This window comes from Halichoerus grypus, chromosome 2 (assembly GCF_964656455.1).
Source record: "Halichoerus grypus chromosome 2, mHalGry1.hap1.1, whole genome shotgun sequence".
In the NCBI taxonomy this organism is placed as follows: domain Eukaryota; kingdom Metazoa; phylum Chordata; class Mammalia; order Carnivora; family Phocidae; genus Halichoerus; species Halichoerus grypus.
Genome location: NC_135713.1, coordinates 162,826,381 through 162,831,756, shown reverse-complemented (window position 1 = coordinate 162,831,756; position 5,376 = coordinate 162,826,381).

Here is a 5,376-nt window from a genome sequence, read left to right as displayed (position 1 = left end):
GCTTCTGGGTCTACCAGGTCCCAGGCTGGCTCAACTGGGATTCCTCGTGGAACCACAGAACACAGAAAATAATTTTCTGTGTCTATTTCCTTGTTTCTCTTAGTGCCATCCTAAACGCACAGGAGCAAAGTTAATACAGTAAGGCTTAATTCCCTCCCAGAATATGGCGGAGAAAAGCTGCAAAGTCTTTCTGGGTATGCCTGCAGTCGGCAGCCCAAAATGTCCTGCAGAACCCATCCTGGAAGCTGCCCACAGGAACCCTAGAGGACCCCACAAGCCACAGGCCCCACACAGCCTGAAATGAGCAGCCACGTACCAGGAAGACCCATCATAGCCCTACTTGGAGTAGCTCACAAGGATGACCCCTGAGTCAAGAGAGTAGAGTGCAGACGCTGCACGGGTTTTGCACGACATTTTACAGTTTACAGAGAGGCTGTGCAAGCTCACTCTCCCAGGCCACACAACACCCTGAGCGGGGGCAGGGCGGAGATTGCCGTGGTCATTTTACACGTGAGAAATCGGCGCAGCTAACTGACTGCCGGGTCGTGCTGGGGGTCTGGGCACGGAAGCCAGGCCCACCTCAGCACGCCATACCATGCCCCCTGCTTGGACACCTTTTTACGTGTGTGCCACTTCATATGGGCCACTTCAGCTTCAATTAAAATGAACCTTGGAATTCACCTCTTTTTTTTTTTTTGAAATTTTGGTAAAATCCATATAACATGAAAAATACCATTTGAAGCATTTTAAGCATACAATTTAGTAGCATTAAGTACATTCATATGCGGCCATTGCTGCCATCCATCTCCAGAACCGTTTTCATCTCGCGAAGCTGAAACCCTATACCCATTAAACACTAACTCCCAATTGCTCCCCTCCCCCAGCCTCTGACAACCATTCTACATTCTGTGTGTGAATTGGATTACTCTAAGACCATCATGTAAGTGGAATCATGCACCATTTATCTTTCTGTGACTGGCTTATTTCACTTAGCATAACGTCCTCAAGATTCACCTGTATTGTAGCAAATTGCAGAATTTCCTCCCTTTATAAGGCTGAATAATAATCCATCATACGTATATGGCACATTTTACTTAGCCATTCATCTGTCAATGGACACTTGGGGTGCTTCCAACTTTTAACTGTGGGATGAACTATGCTGCTGTGAACATGGGTGTACAAATAACCTCTTTGAGTTACAGCTTTCAATTCTTTGGGGCATACACCCAGAAGTGGGATTGCTGGATCATGGAATTCATTTTTTTTCTTTTTTTTAGTTTTGATGACCAGTTTATTAAATAATATAATAAAGGATACCAATCAACAGCCAGCTGAAGAGACATATAGGGTAAGGCCATGGAATTCATTCCTTCCCTGACAGCTTTTCCTCAACACACGGGGGCTCCCCATGACTGACCCTTACATCCTCCTACCCCTTCTGAGACCCCCACTCCTCCAAGGACCCATCTGACATTCCCAAGCCAGGGACTCCCTCATCCAGGGGTCTAGCCCTACCCTCTCCCATGAGCTCCATCCCTATCTCCTGGAAAGTCCAGATGAAGACCACAAACCCCTTCCACTCAGCACATTCAAGTAGACACCTCTGCCCTCCACATTCCTTCCCCTCGATGTTCCTGCCTAGAGAGGCACCAGCTTTGTGTGGTCATCAAGCCTGACATACTTTGTCATCTCCAGCTTCTCCTTCTCTGTCCTCACTGTCCTCAAATCCACCCTCTGTACCTGGCAGCTACTTCCTCTCACCCGAGGCTCCAGAAGTGCCTCCCTTCCCTGGCCCAGCACCCCGACCCACCACCTCTCAATCCCCAGTCCCGGAACATTCTCCTGACCTTGCCCCCTTACTGAACAAGGCCTTATCCTTCAGCCTGGCACCCTGAGCCCATTCCCACCATGGCCCAGCTGTCACCCGGACACATCTCCTCCCTAGTCACACTAACTGTGCCTGCCTCCATGCTCTTCCCCTGCCCTTCTTCTGTCCAACATGTTTGCTCTATGCATCCCACTTAACCCGTCTTTAAGGCCCAGGGGGCAGGTGAGAACTGTGGATGCCGAGATTCTATCATTCAACTCCCACCTCCTCCAAAAAGCCTCTCCACCAAGGGCCCAGCCAAAGTGCTCACCTCTAAACTCCTACACAAATCTCAGCGTATCACTTCCTGTAGCAACTGGTGCGTGTGATCACAATGACAACAATAATAGCAGTGGATGCTTATTAAGCCCATGCAGTGTGCCAGGTTCTGCGGTAAGCTCTTTGGGCATTAACTCATCAAACTCTCACAAAGTTTCATGAGGAAAGTTTGATTTTGGATTAGGAAATGAATTGTAGACAGGCTACATAACCCGCCCAAGGACAGTGACAACATACCAGTCTTGTCTGAAGCTTCCTAAAGCTTGTATTGAGCTTTAACTTCTCTGATGTTTATCTCTTAATTCACAGATTTTAATGGCTTCAGGGTGACAGGGCTCTTGTCCCCTCAATTTTCCTTCTCTAAGCCTAGCTCCATGCCTTGCCCAAAGCAGCACACTGTAAATATTTATTGGCATAGTTTTATCTGAGCAAAATCTGCACTGAGTGGTTCTACTAAAACTCATGAAATGGTGGCAGAGACAACACCTTAGGGTTGAGCACTGCTGCCATCAGCCTAGTTTTCTGGGTCATAATGTGCAACAAGGTGTTCTTTCCCACCTCCCCGCCCCCAGCTTCCCTAACTCTTTAAGGGTGTTCTTGAATCTATGTAATGATGTACCCATCAAAATTCCTTGTAAGTAGATCATGTTTAAATGATGAATTCTGGGAGGGGGCACTAATTCCAAGCTCTGGTCTGATGGGGACAAGGGGCAGTGGAGGAAGGTGCTGGAGGCCACACCAGCAAGTGGGTGGGCGGAGTCAACGGGAACCCCCATCACCAATAGCTGCAGTTCTGCCATTGTTACCACCAGGGGGCACATTGACTTAAACTGAGCCCTTGACTCTGGCCATAGAAGCCTCATTCATTTTCTTCATCCATCTGGGTCCTCACCAATTTGAAGCCAGACTTTCTGGTACAGCTAGAAACCAGCAAACTCTCATGTGCTGAAAAAGCCTGATTACGCAAATCAGGAACTGTCAGCCTGGCATTTCTGGGTTCTAGCCCCAGGGAAAGTGGTTAAGGACACTGTAACCCACCCAAGGACAGTGTCAGCTCTACTAGTCTTGTCTTGAGCTTTCTAAATCTTGTGTTGACATTTAACTTCCCTGATTTTTGTGTCTTGCCTCCCAGATTTTAAATGGCTTCAGGGATCCCAGGTGCAGATGGCAAACAGCAAACCTACTTTCCTTTCTGCATTTGGTCTGTGCATTAGCATCACCAGGTACCCACGTGAGTCAGTTCCTGTGGAGGGCAGGGCTCTGTGAGAGGGGTCAGTGCACTCCAGAAGTGAATGGAGCTGGCCACCTAAGCCAGGGAGGGATGAGGCATCCACTCAGCACCCAAAAACTGAGCCCTGCTCTGCAGAGCTGGGACCCAGGGTGGGGACTGGAAACAAGAGGGAGAAGAGATCGGAGGGTCAGGAGCATGGGCAGAGAATGGAGGCGGGAGAGGAGGTCCAGCTGTGCCAGACGCCCACTGCATAAATTTGGGCTGATAGCTGAAGCTCTGGGCCTGCTTCCTCATCCACAAAATGGGTGAGAGCACCTGCCCTACCTGCTTTACAGGGCTTTTCTGGGGATTAATAAGGATGTGAATGGCTCTGTGGGCTGAAAGCTCTAGGCAGGCATGAGGGATTATGGTTCTCATCCTCATTATTTCAAATGAGAACCACATCTGCTGACTGTTGAGCTGTATCCGGCCATTAGCTTGAGGTTGTGACTAATTGTTTTTTAATGAAAAAAAAAAAACAAAAACCCCAAGATTTGCTTAATGTTTCATGACTCACACAGTGAGCATCTCTAAACCCAGAATCTCTCAATTTCAAAGATGTGATCTGTCCATCTGTGGCTGAGACAAGAGGTCAGGTGCAAACTGCCCTCTTTCCTGAAGGACCACTGAGTACTAGCAAACCCACAGCAATTGAGTAGGGTGAATAAGCTGGTCTCTGCCCTCAAGGAGGCCAGGATGCATGAGGAGGAAGACCTGCTAGGCTCTCTCTGACGCTTTACTGGGTGGGGGGCCCTGTAACAGGCACAAGCCAGGAGCCAATAGGCCATGCCAACAGCAAACACTGAGTGGGGTCCCGGATGTCAGCTGCAATCATAATCCAGTGAGAAATATGCTGCCAGGGAGTCTGTGTAGCAGGAAGATGGCATTTGAGCTGGGCCTTGGTATAATGTTCTGCCCCAGGAGGACATTCCAAACATGGGCATCAGCCCAAGATTAAGCAGAAGGACAGATCAGAGAACAGCTTAAGAGGAACCCTTCCCTCGAGCAGCTTTCAGTCCAGTTGAGAAGAAAAATAGAGAACATGAAAGCCACATAAACATATGGATCTAGTCATAGTCAAGGGCCAAAGGAAGGGTAAGGGAGACAGCCTCTGCCCCCAGGCTGGTTCGGGCCACCATGTCTCACAGGCTGCTTTCTAGGCCCCTCCAACTGGGCCCCTGCCTTCCGCAACACCCGTTCTCCAATCTAGAGTCTGCACACCGGCAGTTCTACTCCTGAAGCCCGTGAAGCCTGTCCTCCACTCCACTGCCCACAGGAGAAAGTCCGAACCCCGCCATCTGGCACCCAAGACCCCTCACAGTTTGGCTGACATTTCCAGTCACAAGGGCTACCACACCCTTTCATATGCCCTATGACCAAGTTACACCAGACAATTCATCACACCCTGCTCATGCCAGTCTTTCATGACAACACATTTGCTCTCTCAGCCCAGAACACTGAAGAAAGTGGGCTCTGGGGTTGAACCCTAGGGTTGTGATCTTGGGTGGGTTACGTAACATTTTTGTGTCTCGGTTTCTTCACCTGAGAAATGAAGATAATAGTACTCACCTTCTAGGATCACCATAAAGATCAAATAGGTCCAAACAAGTGGAGTTTAGATTAGCTCCTGGTACAAGGCAGGTACTCAGAAAGTGTTAGCTGTTGTTGGTATTGATGGACTGAAACTCTCCAAGGTTTAGCTCAGTGTCACTTACATAAAGAATGAATTGCTCCTCCTTCTGCACACACATAAATCTGTCCTAGTGTTTATTTCATTCCCTAGTGATGGAAATTCAACAACTCATCACTGTCCTGACAGAAAACCCAGCTCCTAGTGGGTGTTGATAAATGTGTCAGTCTGTGCTGGGTACAGCTGAGCCTAGGTACGGTCTCGAAGGCGGCTGTAGTGGTCAGGGTACACTAAGTTATGCTGTGGTAACAAACAACCCCCAAATCTCAG